This window comes from Globicephala melas, chromosome 9 (genome assembly GCF_963455315.2).
Source record: "Globicephala melas chromosome 9, mGloMel1.2, whole genome shotgun sequence".
NCBI classification, from domain to species: Eukaryota; Metazoa; Chordata; class Mammalia; order Artiodactyla; family Delphinidae; genus Globicephala; species Globicephala melas.
The window spans coordinates 12884161-12904249 of NC_083322.1; the positions used below are offsets into that span (position 1 = coordinate 12884161).

A 20089-nucleotide genomic window follows, 5' to 3' on the forward strand; every position below is an offset into this window, starting at 1 on the left:
GGAGGAGTATTTTTAAATGTAGAAAGACACTCCAGAGATACTGGTAAGTGCAAAGAGTAGGATATAAAACCATGGATTTTCCAAATTTCATAAAGAAAAACAAATGACAAGGACATACACCAAAATGTTAGGATTATTTCTGGATTATTTTCTCTTTAAAGGTTTTTGTATTTTCTAGGTTTTATATAATGAGCATGTATTACTTAATTACCTAAAACAGTCATATTAAGACAGTAAAGGTACTCAAATTCAAACTTTTATATGTATGATTAATTGCCCATGCAGATAGGCTTCCCCAGGTTCCAAAATGAACAAATTCATTCAAAAGTACAAAACCAATCAAAGAGTCACTGACATCCAAAATTAAAAGTATTCTCCTTAGAGACAATTCTGCTTCTAAGTGATTTGAACTGTATATTTTCACCCTATTCTTTTTGAAAGTGGAGATTCTTTTCAGGAAAAAATTACGAGTCGTGGTTTTTCCAGGGTTCTCTGCTCATTGCAAGCCAAAAGCCATCTCCTCCCTCAACTGGATCCTTATGTATCAGTCTGACAAGCACATGCCATAGAGAAACACAGGTATGGTACAGGACCTGAAATGATTTTGCCAAGGTTAGAAGGCAGGTTACTGAGTGACCTGATGGGAGTGGTGCTCTAACCCAAGCCAAGTGACAGCACCCAGAACTAAAATCACAGGAACACAGTCAATAAGCAAGTTGATGGGACCCAAAACATCCACTAAATGAAGGAGGACGAACAGCCAGAAGCAGGAACTGTGGTCCAAAAGCAAGATTCTAGACCAGGACAAGGATAGTCCTGCAAGGAAAATCAGAACCTCTGCAATTAACTCAGATAACTGGAAGGGAGGGCAGGTCAGAAGGACAGTTATGAGCATCCAGCCCCCCATTTGTTGCCTGCCTAATTTGTGCCAAGCATTGAACAGAGGACTTTTCATTTGATCATCAAAATTCTATAAACCTGTATTATGTACTTTTGTCAGATGAAGGGAGCCACTCAGTAATTTGCCCAAGTTCATCCAGGTGGTAAATAATGGATGTTAGTAACTAATCCAAGTCCATTTTCAAATAACACTATACCACTTCATGGGTAATCCAAGTACTTTATAACAGGGTATTTCCAATTCCTCATAATCCCACTGTCATTCATTTCACTATGCATAAGCTACAATCACCAAATACCTTGTTTCTATTATTATTTTGAGCAAACTTTATGTTTGCTTATTATGTTAGATTAAGAATGAGAAAAATAAAAGATTTATATTACCTTTATTTATTCCTTCTCTAATGCTCTTCCGTTCTTTATGAGGCCCGAGTTTCTGACCTGTACCATTTTTCTTTCTAAGAACTTCTTTGGCTGGGGAAGGGGGTCGGGTTACAAAGGGAGGGTTCTTGAAGAACTTCTTTTAAGAAGAAGGTGGGTCTACTGGCAACACATTCTCAACTACCGCTAACCAACCAATCACTTACTGGGCAAATTATTTAACTTGTCTCATTCCGCGGCTTCTACAAATATGAAATTATCATCAAACATTTTTCCTGTTCTGAATTTCCAGAATTCTAAGGACAATTTTATAAATTAAGTCAAATAGCTTACTCACTAGGGTAAATATTAATGGGAAACACAGAAAAGGCTTTGTTTCAAGTGAAAAATCTTTTTTATACAAATAATCACTCCTTCAAATAGTCATTTCATAAATATTACTTCTCAAATACCAGCTTCTCTTAAAGTGAAACTCATTTAAATGACTCTGCTTTTCCTGTATCAGTAAGTACAGAAAATCTACAATGTAAAGGTCAGTAAACTGTGGACTTTAGAGAAAGGTTTAAAAAAAATTTTTTTTAACTAAAAAAAGGAGGTGGTACATTTCTAATATTTTCACTTTGCTTTAGTGGCTAGCAAATATATTTGGACCCAGAATTTACTCTGGAGCATGGATGTTGGATATGAAGGCTTTTAAAGGAAAAGTCGGACTTGATGAAATGGAAGGGAAAGGAAAACATTGCAGTAGGACAAATTAACACAGTGAGGCAATATAGTTAATCCTTGACATTGCAGATTTAGCATTTGAGGTTTAGTTTCCTCTTTAATGATCCTAAAGTCTGCATCCTGTAGTAATAGATAATTTTGCTAAAACATTAATTTGCAGAATCCTGTGCCCCAAGCAGCTGGTGCATGATCCCAGCACCCAAATTCCACTGCAGCATCTTCAGTCCTTGACTTGTCATTATGGACGTGTGCACTCTCACATGTGCATTTAGGAAGGAATTATATGCTACAATGGCAATTAATAATTAGGGATCCATGAAGGTCTCTAGGAGATCTCAAAAAACATGAAGCTTTACTCTATTTTTAAAAAGAAAAGGAAATAGATAATAGATAGATTTGTTAAGATTTTTTTTTTTTTTTTTTTTTTTTTTTGCGGTATGCGGGCCTCTCACTGTCGTGGCCTCTCCCGTTGCGGAGCACAGGCTCTGGACGCACAGGCTCAGCGCCCATGGCTCATGGGCCCAGCCGCTCCGCGGCATGTGGGATCTTCCCAGACCAGGGCACGAAGCCGTGTCCCCCGCATCGGCAGGTGGACCCTCAACCACTGCGCCACCAGGGAAGCCCTAAGATAAATTTTTTAAAACAGTGGTACAAGCTACCATGAATAATACAAAGCTCCATAGTCTGTTTTGCAATGTCAGGTAACTGTCCTGTTGCAAGTGACAGAAACTCAACTCAAACTGGCATCAGCAAAGGGTTTTGGTTTGTTATTGAAAAGTCTCAGGATGATTTTCAGGCATGATTTTCAGTGAGCCTGGAGCCCAAATGATGTTATCAGGATGACAGCGTTTCCTTCCCTCTTGGCTCTGCTCTCACTGTTGGCTTCATTCTCATTCTCCACTCGGCAGCTCTCTGGGCTCCCATCCTCCCTACTGTATTCTAGCAGAGAAGACAGTGCCTTTTTCTAATACCTCCCCTATGAGTCCTGGGTTCACACTGATTGGATCAAGTTGGGTCACTGTCCACTCCTAATGAGTCAGGCTTTGGTCATATGTTCCACGCCTGGGGCCAGAAAGGAGCCTCACCCAATCCAAAATCCACAGGGTTGAGTCACGGGGAAAGGTTCACCAGAGGAAATTCAGGATGTCCTGACCCAGAGGAAGAGCAAATGTGTGATGGGTGACCAAAACAGTCACCGTTGCCTAGGGATGTTTAAGATAAAACTGAAGTAACCTGTGGCTGCTATGGTGAGAGTTGGATCCTAAACAACTGTAGTTTCAGTATCAGACTCTCCTGTTTGGAAAGCAAGGGAAGGTCCAGGGCTCTGGCGAACGCGAGTGTTCCAGGAACTGTGGCAAAATGTAGCTGCTCCATGGATTTCCCAAGAAAATGTCCCAACACCCCTTTAGTATCTGTTGCCTCTCTGTGTTCAGAAATTTAACTATTAATGTAATTGTCAGAGAAGTCCTGCTGATGGTCAAGCCTTCTGTGTGTATTGGTGACCATGTTTTTTCGCTAAGCCAGCCTTTAGTGAAGTCAACCCTTGAATACAAGTTGTTCATACACACACAGATTCTTTTCAGTAAATGAGCACTACAGGACCACACAATACAAGGTTAGTTGAATCTGAGAATAGGGAACTGGGGATTTGGAGGGCTGACCATAAAGTTATGCATGGATTTTCCACTGTGAGGAAGGTCGCACCCCTAACCTCTGCATTGTTCAAGGGTCAACTGTACTTCCACATTTATTTGTCAATGTGTTTATTTTTGTATTACTAGCAAGACCCAGGAGTGCCTACATTTATTACATGTTCATTTTTGTATAAAAGCAACTTGGGATAAAGAGCCAAATAAATTTTAGGGGGGAAAACTTATTTTATGTTATTAGAATTTTTGGACTAGCATTAGGCTATGCAGAAAACTGACACTATGTTTTAAACTCCCCGGCCTCAACCGGGAGAAAGTCCACTTGCATCTCAAAAGGATGAGTGGGGCTTCCCTGGTGGCGCAGTTGTTGAGAGTCCGCCTGTCGATGCAGGGGACACGGGTTTGTGCCCCAGTCCGGGAGGATCCCACATGCCACAGAGCGGCTGGGCCCGTGAGCCATGGCCGCTGAGCCTGCGCGTCTGGAGCAAGAATGAGTGACTCAGAGTGTGAAGAACCACTGGCTTAAGCCCATGACCCGCAGAGCACCATTTTGCCCGTCTCACTGGGAGGGTGATTGGGCATGAGAGTGACATGCAAGGGCTGTGGAGACAGATTCAGAGTTAACCCAGCTCTACTCTGTGACCTTAGGCAAGTTATGTAGTCTCTCTGTGCCTCATTTCTCTCATCTGTAACATAAGAATAAAATAGCTCCTACCTCAAAGGATTGTGGTAAGAATTAAAGGAGATAATTCATGGTGAGTATTTTAACCAGTAACCAATGTGTAGTAAGTATTAAATAATTATTAATATTATAACTGTATATATTGGTTTTCATGTTTCTCTTCTCTGAGTTTAAAAACTCTATTTGTAACAATATAACTTATCCACAGTTCATCCAACCTCAATGTCAATCACCCACCATATGTATTTATATAATGAGAACTTATGCACATGGAATTTGGGATTAAAATTTTTTTAATAAAAAATATTTTATTTAATATACATATATATAGCACTGACTGTGTATTGAGACTGTTATTAAATACTTCACTATATCAAACCATTTAATCCTCATAATAATTTTATGAGGTAGGTTCTACTATTATCTAACTTTATAGATGAGGGAACTGAGGCACAGAGAAGTTAAGTAACTTGCCTAAGGCCACACAGCTAGTAGAGTTTAGATTTAGGATCTAAATCTAAACCCTGACAGTCTGATTCCAGAGTCCAGGTCCTTAACCACTTTACCATTTACTTTTCGTCTTTGCTATTCAGTTGACAGAGAAGGAAGTGTTGAAAGAGAGAAAAATAATTATCAACTTCTCACATTTATTAAGCACCTACTGTGCTGGAGCTTTCACACCTACTTATTTCAATACTTTAATCACCATTAGTACTTTTAAGAATAACCATAAAAAGATTTTTATAGAGTGCTTAAATACCAGAATTTATTTCATTTAATCCTCTAACAGCCCTATGAAACAGACATTATTATTATTGCCATTTTACAGATGGAGAAAGTAAAGGTATAAAAGGTTAAGTAACTTGCCCAAAGTCATGTGGGTAATAAGTAGTAAAGCTGGGCTTCAAACCTAGGTTGTCTGGCTCTAAAACTCTTGTGTTTAACCGCGACACAAATACTCTCCTATCTCCTTAACCGTGTGGGGTAGGTACTACGATGCTATCATTAATAAGTCACACGAATACTTATTCAGAATCCACTCAGAGGATACTGACCACTGGCACTATTATCTATCACTCTGAAGATGGGGAAATGAAGCCACAGAGACTAAATAGATACGAGGCTGCCACAATGAAGCGTCAGTCTCGTCACTGGGAAAGCTAACTGCAGGCAAATTTGTGAAGCAAATGAGTATTTCCTTTTGGGTTTCTAAACTCTCTTTCAAACCCTTTTCTCACTAGTAACTCTGATTCCCCACGGTGCTATTGGAAAATAATATATTCTCTCCAAATTATTATGACTCAGTTAAGAACTCAAAATGGGTTGGAGAGGATATGATGAAATATAAATGTGGAGTTCCAAGAATGCTAATGCTGTCAAGTAGACAGTTCAAAGGCAAAATGTTTCAGTTAAATAAGAATTTCTAACATTCTGATGTATGGCTGAGGACAAGAACTCCTGCCACCCAGGGCAGAATAGTGGAGGAAACTAGAAACTTTGAGAGAACTTCTGGATTCAGAAATTAAGAAATATGGAAAACATTCTAAGAGCAGACAACTCAGAGATTCGGATATAATGATAACAAATGTCCAAGTAAAGTTTAATTTCTGTTGACCAAGTCCAGAGATACATACCAAGGTTTAGGTAACTCCTAGGAAGGCAGGTTCAACCTTAAACTGAGAGGAATGAGTAATGGCAAACACCATGTGGTTCACACATTATATTTATTAATTCTCACGATGGTCTTGCTAAATAGCCATTACCAACCTGTTTTATTGATGAGGAAAATAGCTAAAAGAGTATCTAGATCTCTTAAGTACGGGACATAGGATTCAGACCTAGTTCTATCTGATTCCGAAACTTTTGTTTTTAACCATGCTGCCCCCTGGAGCAGAAAAAGAGCATGCCTCTTCGAGGATCGCAAAATCCACCCCAATGGTGGGATACAAAGGGGAACTTCCAAAAGCTAGAGTGAGAAGGAGTGGGTCAACGCAGCAGACAATGAGCCAAGCTAACATAAGAGTGTGTGCCTAGGGCTTCCCTGGTGGCACAGTGGTTAAGAATCTGCCAGCCAATGCAGGGGACATGGGTTCGAGCCCTGGGCCGAGAAGATCCCACATATCGTGGAGCATCTAAGCCTGTGTGCCACAACTACTAAGCCTGTGCTCTAGAGCCCGCGAGCCACAACTACTGAAGTCCGCACATCTAGAGCCTGTGCTCCACAACAAGAGAAGCTGCTGCAATGAGAAACCTGCACACCACAATGAAGAGTAGTCCTCACTCGCCACAACTAGAGAAAGCCTGCTCGCAACAACAAAGACCCAATGCAGCCAAATAAATAAATAAATAAATTTACTTATTTTAAAAAAATACATTAACCAATTAAGAAAAAGATAAAGAGTGCGTGCCTACAATTTACACAAGGCATCATGCCCCTTAAACAAGAGACCTTCTAAATGGCCCATGGGCTATGCTAGACTGTGTTGATTTCCTGTGCAAGTGATCTAAATGATAAGATTCCTGGTCACTAATGGAAACATGTTTTTCAATAACCTCTGTGATGACAACATCTTTGGATCCTTTTTCTCTGGTATTGACAGGTGTGACTTTTTGCTCTCTCAGAGTTATAACAGTTCCAGGATTTGGGTTTGGGTTTAAGAGTCAGAAGGCCATATTGCCCCAGATTTGGATATTCATGAGTCATCAGGCCAAATTACCATGATAATGTTACTGCTTATTCACACTGGTCCCGAAAAAGGCTGATTTTATTTTAAATAAGCAAAAGAAAGTCCCAATCTTTTAGACATGTATGCTGAAATACATGCATGTGAAATCATATGCCATCTATGATTTGCTTCAAAATAATATTAAAGGAGGGGAAGATGGGCCATGAAATCGGGTGATGGGTACATAGGGGTTCATTCTGTCACTCTTTCTGCTTGTGTATATGTTTAAAATTTTCTATTAAAAAAACTTTTAATACATTCTTGCCACTAAGTTTTTGTTTACAATATTGTATCAGCCTGCTATGCACTTCCCTTCCTCTTTCTGAAAATGCAGGTCCCATCTTCTCTGATTCTTTCTCTAGCTATGCTAGCTCACAGGGTTCTCACCCTCCTCAGAAGTCATCATTTCTTTAAATGCACATAGTAGGAAAGAAGACAGGTTTAAAATCAATATGCTAAGGGGCTTCCCTGGTGGAGCAGTGGTTAAGAATCCACCTGCCAATGCAGGGGACACAGGTTCGAGCCCTGGACCGAGAAGATCCCACATGCCATGGAGCAACTAAGCCTGTGCACCCCAACTACTGAGCCTGCATTCTCGAGCCTGCAAGCCACCACTACTGACCCCATGTGCCATAACTAATGAAGCCTGCCTACCTAGACCCCGTGCTCTGCAACAAGAGAAGCCACTGCAATGAGAAGCCCGTGCACCACAACAAAGAGTAGCTCCCACTTGCCGCGACTAGAGAAAGCCCGTGCGCAGCAACAAGGACCCAATATAGCCAAAAAGAAAATAAATAAATTTACTAAAAAAAATAATGAAGTAGATTAAAATCAATATGCTAAGCATCCACATTTATAAGTAGTAAAAACCAAAAAAAAAGCAACAAATTCAACCCAAACAGAAAAGAAGATAATAAACATAGATGAAAACAATAAAATAGAAAACAAACATACAGTAGACAAGATTATCTAAGCCAAAGGTTGGTTCTCTGAAAATGGATAACCCAGGGCCTACTGTGACAATAAAAAGTTAGGCTACATGGAACACTAATGATGAAAAATCTGGAAGATAAATTAAGGAAACACTCCCATTTACCACTGCAACAAAAAGAATAAAATACCTACGAATAAAACTACCTAAGGAGACAAAAGACCTGTACACAGAAAACTAAAAGACACCGATGAAAGAAATTAAAGATGATACAAACAGATGGAGAGATATACTATGTTCTTGGATTGGAAGAATCAACACTGTGAAAATGACTATAATACCCAAAGCAATCTACAGATTCAATGCAATCCCTATCAAACTACCACTGGCATTTTTCACAGAACTAGAACAAAAAATTCCACACTTTGTATGGAAACACAAAAGACCCTGAATAGCCAAAACTATCTTGAGAAAGAAATCTTGAGAAAGAAAAACAGAGCTGGAGGAATCAGGCTGCCAGACTTCAGACTATACTACAAAGCTACAATAATCAAAACAGTATGGTACTGGCACAAAAACAGAAATACAGATCAATGGAACAGGATAGAAAGCCCAGAGATACACCCATGCACATATGGTCACCTTATCTTTGATAAAGGAGGCAAGAATATACAATGGAGAAAAGACAGCGTCTTCAATAAGTGGTGCTGGGGAAACTGGACAGCTACATGTAAAAGAATGAAATTAGACCACTTCCTAACACCATACACAAAAATAAACTCAAAATGGATTAAAGACATAAATGTAAGGCTAGAGAGTATAAAACTCTTAGAGGAAAACATAGGCAGAACACTCTATGACATAAATCACAGCAAGATCCTTTTTGACCCATCTCTTAGAGAAATGGAAATAAAAACAAAAATAAACAAATGGGACCTAACGAAATTTAAAAGCTTTTGCACAGCAAAGGAAACCATAAACAAGACCAAAAGACAACCCTTAGAATGGGAGAAAATATTTGCAAATGTAGAAACTGACAAAGGATTAATCTCCAAAATATACAGGCAGCTCATGCAGCTCAATATCAAAATCACAAACACCCCAATCTAAAAATGGGCAGAAGACCTAAATAGACATTTCTCCAAAGAAGATATAAAGATTGCCAACAAACACATGAAAAGATGCTCAACATCACTAATCATTAGAGAAATGCAAATCAAAACTACAATGAGGTATCATCTCAGACCAGTCAGAATGGCCATCATCAAAAAATCTACAAACAATGAATGCTGGAGAGGATGTGGAGAAAAGGGAACCCTCCTGAACTGTTGGTGGGAATGTAAGTTGATACAGCCACTATGGAAAACAGTATGGAGGTTCCTTAAAAAACTAAAAACAGAACTACCATATGATCCAGCAATCCCACTACTGGGCATATACCCTGAGAAAACCATAATTCAAAAAGAGTCATGTACCAAAATGTTCATTGCAGCTCTATTTACAATAGCCAGGACATGGAAGCACCCTAAGTGTCCATCAACAGATGAATGGATAAAGAAGATGTGGTACATATATACAATGGAATATTACTCAGCCATAAAAAGAAATGAAACTGAGTTATTTGGAATGAAGTGGATGGACCTAGAGTCTGTCATACAGAGTGAAGTAAGTCAGAAAGAGAAAAACAAATACCGTATGCTAACACATATATATGGAATCTAAGAAAAAAAAAGGTCATGAAGAACCTAGGGGTAAGATGGGAATAAGGACACAGACCTACTAGAGAATGGACTTGAGGATAGGGGGAGGCTGTGACAGAGTGAGAGAGTGGCATGGACATATATACACTACCAAACGTAAAATGTATAGCTGGTGGGAGGCAGCCGCATAGCACAGGGAGATCAGCTCGGTGGTTTGTGACAGCCTAGAGGGGTGGGATGGGGGGGTGGGAGGGAGACGCAAGAGGGAGGGGATATGGGAGCATGTGTATATGTATAACTGATTCACTTTGTTATGGGGCAGAAACTAACACACCATTGTAAAGCAATTATACTCCAATAAAGATATTAAAAAAAAAAAAGAAACTAACACAACACTGTAAAGCAATTTTACTCCAATAAAGATGTCAAAAAAAAGGGGGGGGGGAAGCAAAAAGCCATAATCTGATAAATAATGTCTACAGTAAACCTCAGCAAGCATTATATTTAATGGTAAAGAATTGGAAGCTTCCTCTTTCTGAAATCAGGTGCAAAATGAGATTCCCGTTATCATTTCTATTAAACATTTTATTGAAGTTCTTAAACTGTGAAGAAAGACCAGAAAAAAAATAATATAAGGATGAGAAAAGAAGAAATTAAAGATACGTGGGCTGTTAAGGAAACTAACAATGGATGGTGAAGCATCCCAACTGCCAAAACAGAAGGCTATTACTGCCCATAGGCCTGGAGGGTCCAGAGCAGGAGAGCAGTTAGCATAGCTCAGCAAGAGCTGTGACTGTAGAGGAGGGCTGCCCAATGGCTTTGGGTAGAAGACGTAGCCACCCAGGCTGGGGAAACTCAAGGGAATAAATACCCCCGCCCTCCAATCTCTTGGTGGTGCCTCCCAATGCCTGGGCCCAATGAAACGCAGTCCTAGGAGGTCAGCTCCTACAGCACAGGGCAGGGTGGAAAAGAATGGAGAGTACATATGGAGGTGCAAGTGGGAATACCCAGCACATGGGCTTTGAGGTAGTGGTAGGACACTCAGGTTAAAAGTTCCCAGCCCATCCTTAAAGATATGGGTCTGGAACTCAAAGAGAGTGCAAACAAGACACACTTCCTGCTCTCAGAGAAGCTAAACTGCAGCTAGAGAGGGGGAGGCCAAAAGACTTCATTACATAATTGGGTTAAATGACGTGGGTCAGATTATAAGTACCATACAAATGTAGAGAGGAGGGATATCAGTAAGAACAAAAAACAGTCAGGATGCATATACATGCTACTATGTATAAAAGAGATAACTAATAAGGACCTATTACAGAGCACAGGGAACTCTTCTCAATATTCTTAATGACCTATATGGGAAAAGAATTTTTAAAAGAGGGGATACATGTATATGCATAACTGATTCACTTTGCTGTACAGCAGAATCTAGCACAACATTTTAAATCAACTTTATTCCAATAAAAATTAAAAAAAATAAAGGATGATTTCAAGTCAGACATGGAACTTAATCTGAGCCTTCAGGATAGATGGCTTGGTTAAATAGAAAGGAGGGGACAGGACATTCCAGGAAAGAGGAATAACAGTATAATTATAATAACAATCAGCATTTACTAAGAGCTAACTATTTATCAGGCACTGTTCTAAGTGCTTTACCTATAATACTACATTTAATACTCAGAACAAGGGGTGGGATAGGGAGGGTGGGAGGGAGGGAGACGCAAGAGGAAAGAGATTTGGGGATATATGTACATGTATAGCTGATTCACTTTGTTATAAAGCAGAAACTAAAACACCATTGTAAAGCAATTATACTCCAATAAAGATGTTAAAAAAATTTTTTAATTTAAATTTTTTTAAAAAAATACTCAGAACAATCCTATGAAACAGGTACTAGCATCAGTCTGATTTGACCGAGGAGGAAATTAAGGCACATAGAGGTTAAATAACTTGCCCAAGATTTAGGCACAGAAGGGTTAAATAACTTGCCTGACGTTGCACAGCTAGTAAACGGCTGAGCCAAAATTTGAATCCAGGGAATCTAGCTTCACAGAATATGCTCTTATGCTCTTAACCACTCTGCTATAGCACCTCACACCATAAGAACCACTGTAACAGGCTTGGGAATGAGATTATTTTGGAACAGTAAAATAGGTCTGCTAAAGCTAAGCTATGTGGCATCTGCCCTGTTTTAGATGGGCAGTGAGTGGGATTGAAAAATCACTTAAGGATGATGATGATGGTGATGGTGATGCTTATATGCTGCTGCTGCTGCTATGATGACAATGATGATGATGATGATGGGCTTCTAGAATTCCTATGAGCAGATAGCAGACAAGATTCACTGTGAAGGGATGAGGTAATTTCCCCATTAGTAAAGTTTTAAGAAAAAGAAATAGGGAAAAGTACTGAACAAGCAAGTAGTGGGAAGGAACCGTGATGTGCTGATAATACAGTGTTTGATTAAGAGAAATTGGCTAAGAAAGAAAGAAAAGCAATTCAATTAATAAAATTAGAAATAGCTAGAGAAGGGCTTCCCTGGTGGCGCAGTGGTTGAGAGTCTGCCTGCCGACGCAGGTGACACGGGTTCGTGCCCCCGTCTGGGAGGATCCCACATGCCGCGGAGCGGCTGGGCCTGTGAGCCATGGCCGCTGAGCCTGAGCGTCTGGAGCCTGTGCTCTGCAACGGGAGAGGCCACAACGGTGAGGGGCCCGCGTACCGCAAAAAAAAAAATAGCTAGAGAAGAACACTTTTTCAGTCAGACTGGCTTCAAGAATATCTTCTGCATTTACACACACATTCCTTCACATTTCTCAGTTTGAACTAGTATAAATAAGGCTGCTATGAACATAGCAGTGGTGGAGTGGAATTTTGGGGAATTCTGGTAAGGATATACTTAACATAATAATTTGCCATATTGTCTTCCAAAGTGCCTGTACCATGTTCCAATTCCACTAGCTCCACATCCACACCAACACTTTTATTGTCTGTTTTTAATTTTAGCCATTCTAGTCAGTAAGTTGCCTTTAGTTTGCATTTCCCCGATGTTAAGCATCTTTTCACATGCTCATTTCCCATCTGTATATCTTCTTTGGTGAAGAGTCTGTTCACATCTTTTGCCCATTTTTAATTGGGTTGTTTGTCTTAATTTTTAGTTGTAGGAGTTCTTTATATTTTCTGACTGGACATGAGTCCTTTATCCGGTACAATTTTCGCAAATATTTTCTCCCAATTGTGGCTTACCTCTTCATATTTTTAACAGTGTATTTCAAAGATCAGAAGTTTTACATCTTCGATGAAGTACAATTTATCAACTTTTTATTTTATGGTTTGTATTTTTCATGTCCTGTCCAAGAAGACTTTGCCTAACCTAATGTCACAGTAATCTTCTTGTATGTTTTCTCAAAGAAATTTTATAGTTTTTGTTCTTACATTTAGATCTATGATACATTTTGAGTTGATTTCTGTACATGGAAATACAAGGTCTCTGGATTAGACAACAGGCCATTTATTACTCAGAGAGCATCTTAGCACCAGTTCTGATGCCCACTTCCCCACAGGACAACACAATGAGGGCCTGACGTTACCCTGCAGATGCAGCAGCGCTAAAACCAGAGGTGAAGACCCCAAAATTATGAGACTCAGAGTTTATGAAGGGACTGATGGCAATCTCTTCTCAAGAGGATGGGAAAGATTTTTACTCTGGAATGTAAACAGATCATCTCTGGGTAATAGGTGATGAGTTTCTTTTTGTTTTTCCTCTTGTAATTCCCAGATTTCACCTGAGGGTGGCCCAAGTGAGGAACTGTGCAGCAGCACAGGCAGCAAAAAACTCCAAGAGAAACACTGTCTTCCTGTCTTGAGGACCAAGAAAAGGGGAACCTGAGAGCCAGAAAGTATAGGGAAAATGCACTTTTTCCTCTCTTTTTTCTTCTCTAGCCTTGCTGCAAGGTTAGCCCCAATCATGGGGCTGCACTACAGTGCTGGTGGTGGAGCAAGCATCTGAAACCTCAAGAGGTAACTTATCATTCTGAACACAGGAAGTGGGGGAGGGGCCTTGTCATCTAAAGACTGCAGAGGAACCCCTACCATTTTTCTCTCTCCCTTTTTCCTCCCTATTTGGCCCCATGGGTGGCCCCAGTCATGGCAATGCACAAAACTAAACTCCTAAAAGAAACATGTCTTTATAGCAGCCAGAGGATGAGGAAAAAAAGAGGCCCCTGAGAGCCAGAGAGTGTGAAGGAAATCTCAGAGGGTAGAAACAGAGAGAAAGGGAAACATAATTCTCTATATAAACTGACCCATTATGGGGCTCACTCCCTAATCTGCACATGCTTAGAACTGACCCAGGGGACTTCACTGCTGGCACAGTTGTTAAGAATCCACCTGCCAATGCAGGGGACATGGGTTCAAGCCCTGGCCCGGGAAGATCCCACATGCCACAGAGCAACTAAGCCCGTGCACCACAACTACTGAGCCTGTGCTCTAGAGCCCACGAGCCACAACTACTGAGCTCACGTGCTGCAACTACTGAAGGCTGCGCGCCTATAGCCTGTGCCCTACAACAAGAGAAGCCACAACAATGAGAAGCCCGCGCACCGCAACGAAGAGTAGCCCCCGCTCGTCGCAACTAGAGAAAGCCCGTGCACAGCAGTGAAGACCCAACGCAGCCAAAAATCAATCTATCAATCAACCAATAATTTAAAAAAAAAAGAACTGACCCAAAGCAGCATTGCAAGGGCTTTGAAAATTGTACTGACATAGAAGCCACACATAACTTGCAATCCAAATATAGCAAAGCTGACTGCCTACTAAAACAAACAAACTGACAAAAAAAATCAACATTCTCCAGAGAATTTTAACAGGGCTGACAGACTCACTACCTAATATTCGAAATACAAGATACAATCCAAAGTTACTCAACATACAAAAAACCAGGAAACTGTGATCAATTCTCAAGGGAAAAGAAAATTAAGATGTGCCAACCCCAAAACAACCTAGATATTGGAAATATCAATTACTTTAAAGTAGTCATCATATCCATGCTTCACAAAGATAAACATTCCTTAAGTGAATAGAAACACAGTTCTTGCAAAATAACAGAATCAATAGCAAAAACTCAAATCGAAATTTTAGGGCTGAAAATAAAATAAACATTTCATCTGAAATAAAAATGTCACTGCAATGGCTTGATAACAGAATAGAGACAGTGAGAAAGGAAAGGGCCAGTGAAATTGAAGATTAAATTGAAAATAGATTATAGAAGTTATCTCATGTGAGAGGGGAATAAAAAAACAGAGCATTAGCAAATAATCTCACATTTGAGTCACTGGAGCCCTAGAAGGACAGGAGAAGCAAATTAGTATAAAAAGAATTTTTGAAAAAATAATGGCCAAAACTTCCCTAATTTGGTGAAAGACACAAATGTACAGATTCAAGAAGCTCAGGAAACCCAAACAGGATAAATGCAAAAAAAAAAAAAAAAGGCAGATTCATCAAATCAAACTTCTAAAGACCAAAGGTTTTTTTTTTTCTTAAATCTTAAAACTTCACACGTTACATATAATGGAACAACCATTTGAATTATTGCTGATTTCTCATCAGAAACTATGGAGAGCAGAAGATAGTGGAATAACATTTTTAAGAGCTGAATGAAAACAACTATCAACCCAGAATTCTATATTCAGTGAAAATACCTTTAAGGAATGACAGTGAAATAAAGACATTCTCTTGGGCTTCCCTGGTGGCGCAGTGGTTGAGAGTCCACCTGCCGATGCAGGGGACACAGGTTCGTGCACCGGTCCGGGAAGATCCCACATGCTGTGGAGCGGCTGGGCCCATGAGCCATGGCCGCTGAGCCTGCGCGTCCGGAGCCTGTGCTCCGCAATGAGAGAGGCCACAACAGCGAGAGGCCTGCGTACTGCAAAAAAATAAATAAATAAAGACATTCTCACATGAAGCAAAAATAAAAGAATTTGTCACAAGCAGATCTGCTCTAAAAAAAGTGATAAAAGAAGTTCTTTAGGCTGAAAGGAAATTATACTAGAGGGACACTTGGAACTTCAGGAATGAAGGAAGAACACAGAAATGGTAAATATCTGGGTATTATAATAGATGCTTTTTCTTCTTTTTTAAAAATATGTATGACTTGAGAACAGAAGTTATAACCTTCTCCAGTTTTCAATATATGTACATGTACTACTTCAGACAACTGAAGTATTAGTATAAAGAGTGGAGGATAAATGGATAAATATCATTTTAGGCTTGAAATAAACAGCTGGGAAGCCCAAAAAATAGAGGACCTAGGGTTCAGGGATACTTTGGCAATGGGTCTTCCTATGATACGTACATGCTACTAAATCCTTTCACAAAATGTTGACATTTTTAGATGTGTTGATGTGAGGGAAAATGCATTTAAACTATTTTGATAAAGAGATAAGAGTTTCCTATATTGCTAAGTTTTATTTCTCCCTTATTTACCAACTTCTTTGTCTGAAAGGATATACAACAAACATATGAGAATTGGGTGATAGAAACAACAAGGAAGGATGAAGGTCATTTGTAGTAGTACGTGCCACCAGAAGACAGCTTTGCTTTCCCGTATCCATAATTTAGATTAAATCTACGTAAATATCCACACACTTACGAAAATGAGACAATTACACAGATAAGCAACAGGTATAAAACTCTTTTTCTGCAATGAGTTCTCACAAAAAGAGATATCAGGAAATGGTAATTACTCTCAGACAATTACCTTAATTCTCCAGTTAGCACTTGTCAACACAGCTTTAGAAAACATTAGTGTACAAATATAACACAGTCTTCAAACTTTTGCTTATGAGCCACCTAAGAGAATTTACAAAATCATGTTCTCTCTCACACATCTTTGGTTGACATCTAAAATTTTTCATCATAAATTTAGAAGGTGGCAAAGTGTATCATGAACATTGAAATTTTAAAATAAAACCATTACATCATCTTTTCAATGTCCAAAGGAATAGTAATTTCATATCCATCATCATTTGTTTTTAAAATTCACGAATAAGGCCTTCTTTAGAAGTCAAAAAGTTTATACCATTTCTTTTTCTCCTTCAACTTACATTCTACTCACCTCATGAAATTTCACCATATCCTTATGTTTTTATGCTTAAAAGACATTTATTTCTTGATCATCTATCATATTTCTCTGCAACAAAATATTTGTAGATTGAATTTTAATTTTTTTTAAACTTCAATTTTTTGGTACACAAGTGAGCAAAACAAACTAAATATATCATGAATTTTGGTGAATGCTTATAAACAACAAAAAATTTAACACATCTCTTGACATAAGTTTTCCCCATTTACCTAATGTATCCATGTATGACTATTACTTATTGCTTGAATGAGACAGCATCAATTCTATCCCTATTTTCACTTGTATTGACGTAAGCACTGAGAAACTTTGTTCACATGAGTAAGTATATGGGAATGGAAAAAGCTAGGTATAGCAATATCACTCAATTCTTTAAACTCATTCCAAGTTAGATGCCAAAAATTACATAGAAATCTATCATAAAAATTATTTGTAATGATCTATCCACTGACAACTTCACTAGTTCCTCCTTTAAAATTTCTGAAAACAAAGAATTGTTTTCAACCTGACTTTTAAAAGAATATATTGACCTGGAGCAGTTACTGTCTGTGGCTAAGGTTTCTACTACAGATGCTAATATAAGGAAAAACATAGAAGAATTTTTGCAACTCAAAATAACTTGTAAACAGTGTAGAGGCTGTTTTACTCCAAAAGAGAATCTAAAATCTGAGATAAAAGGAAAATAATTTATTACACAGCCATCATAGCCATTCACTTTCACAATGTCTGGGAAATAAACCAAAAAAGCAATACGAAGATTTACCAAATCCATATTTGTTTTGTTCTCATTTAGAAGCATCTTGCCTTACCTGAAATAACCCTTAAAGGACTAGCAGAATGGAAACAGTATTAATTTAACGTAAAATATTTTTTATAAAATACTTTCATTTCATCATGTGTTTTATATATTTTTGCTGTACCTTGCAGCTGCAGATATAACTTATTCAATATGCAGAAAATGTGCTATTGACCACGTAATCTAATTAGTAAAGTCGATCCTCACTGTCAAACCAATCATCTAAATAAAATTCACTTTGAGAAAAAGTGTGACAATTTTCAATTCAAATGAATGTGTTAGTATATGAATTTGATGTAAATTTTCTAAAAACTGAGAAATAGATCACAAAATGTATCTCATAAGCTCAATTATTAAAACCAATCAAGATTAAAATGATGTAAGAACTAATAGAATTAGTTTATACATTTTTATAATGTCATAAAACCAGGAATAAATCTATATGGGTCTGTCATCACTTAATTCATAATAGTAAAACATAATCAATAAATATTATTTATGAATTAGAATATGATTTTTTTAAAGCACAGTATTCCTTTAATAAAGTATATCCATGTGTATACTGAAATTTGGTTTTCAGCTTTCAGGAATAACTAAATAAAAATCACATATAAAAATTCTGTAATAGCTCTAACCAGTTTTTTTTTTTTGAAGTAGTAATAAAAACTTTTCCCATATATTTAATGAGGAATAAAAGTATGTTGTTAAAAATAGATCAGTCCAGCAGCTAACACATAATTTTTTGATAATAAGAAGCACAAAGTATCAAACATGTTAAAAGATAAAGTGAGGTCAGGATGGGAGTATTTATATACTGATGCAGAATTTGATAAAATAAGTATATCAGACAGGATAGGCTAGGTCATGCTGCAGTAACAAACAACAAAATGGTATGACTCAAAACAACAAAGGCTTCTTTCTAACCTAAGCTACATGCACACTGTGGCTGGCAGAACAGATCTGCTCCTCATAATCACTCAAGGGCCCAGGCTGACAGAGCGATGATCCCCTGCACCAGAGGGAAAGGAGAGCTCTAGAGGTTTCATATGGGTAGAGGCAATACTTCTGTTCATAACTCACCGGCCAGAAATAATCCTATGGCCTTACCCAATTCCACGATTGCCATGAAATTAACTCCAACCTCATGCCTAAAAAGGGAGGGAATGGGAATTATTTGGTGATCTGTGATTTTTACAATACGTTTTAAATTTTATTGAACAACACATACCAAATCTAAAATAAAATTACATATGACATTTTTTGCAGATTATTCTGTATAATGGGAAAAAATAGGAAGGTCTCTTAAAATAATTCATTTTATATTTAAAAGAATCACTGTCACTAACCTCCACTCCTTCAGCTGTTCAAAGTCACGTTTCTTTCCAGATAATGACACATCTTACAGATAAATGTTCAGAATAGCTGGAAAATATTGCTTATGTTTAAATCTGTGAAAAAAATTTAGGATTCAATATTTTCTTCAATGCTGGTTTTGCTTTGCTCTCACCAGACTCTCCTTCAATAATAATGCACTTCTTAACCACAGAGATAAAAGAGATGTGATGATTAAAAGAGATGTGATGAAAATTACTATCACTCCCACCATTCACACTCACACAGTATATCTGATTTCAGAAAGTCACAACAAATATCCAATTACCATATTTCTAACAGCCTTACTTCACCCTTACCTGGGATATATGTAAGATGGGAAAAGACAGGAAGCCTAAGAAGGGTTTATAATGCCTTGATTAATAATTAAAGGAAGCTTCTCCCAAAACATGTTGAATTGTCCCTTTGTTTGTCATCCTAGAGGGTTTTACACCCTAGGTGAGGGATATACCTTTCTTTTGTAAAGTTAGAAAAGAACTATTGTAAATGCAGAAGAAGGAAAGAAGAACTTACACAACACTAGGAAAGAGTATAAGGGCTCTATAAATTAATTTACTTCAAGGAGTAGGTATCCACCTGTCCCGTGGACTATTCCACACAATAAGAACTTGAATTGATGTGAGCTTTAATTCCTGCTCAAATAGCAAGAAACATTTGCCACTGAGTATGATGAAGAATGAATTTGCTTACAGAAGAGGCTTTCCATTTTACCACAACTTAGAGTGAGCAGTATATTTTACATCATGATGCAATACACACATACATACTGTTTCATGAAACAATAATTACCCTCACTACATGTGATGCACTCTGATACTTCCTATTCTAATGTCTTTTAATGCTGTTCACGACCCACTAAATTGATTTCACAACCAACTAATGATTCATAACCCACAAATTTAAAACACTGGGCTATAGAAAATAGAAATATATAAGGCAATCTCTGACTATAACAAGTGTCCTTAAGGAAGCTTTAGCTTGGAGGTACGAGTGGGTAAGCCAAAGTCTGGAAGTTAATATCCACAGGAGGTTAAATTTTATTGTTACATTAGTTTGCCCACCGTAATATTT

The 20089-nt window shown here is 38.2% G+C and overlaps 1 long non-coding RNA gene across 2 annotated transcripts in view; it reads right to left on the reverse strand.

The window, feature by feature from the left end:
- LOC115851762 (uncharacterized) overlaps positions 1–20089 on the reverse strand; it is a 30948-nt gene that overhangs the window by 8963 nt on the left and 1896 nt on the right. Inside the window, exons 2-6 of one of the 2 annotated variants that reach the window (XR_009565207.1) lie at positions 18973–19074; positions 18707–18774; positions 16807–16881; positions 15392–15615; positions 473–593 (exon numbers count right to left, since the gene is read on the reverse strand). This is a non-coding gene — a long non-coding RNA (uncharacterized lncRNA). Of the gene's footprint in view, positions 1–472; positions 594–15391; positions 15616–16806; positions 16882–18706; positions 18775–18972; positions 19075–20089 lie in introns of those variants that run through there. The other variant, XR_009565206.1, reaches the window with a different exon arrangement.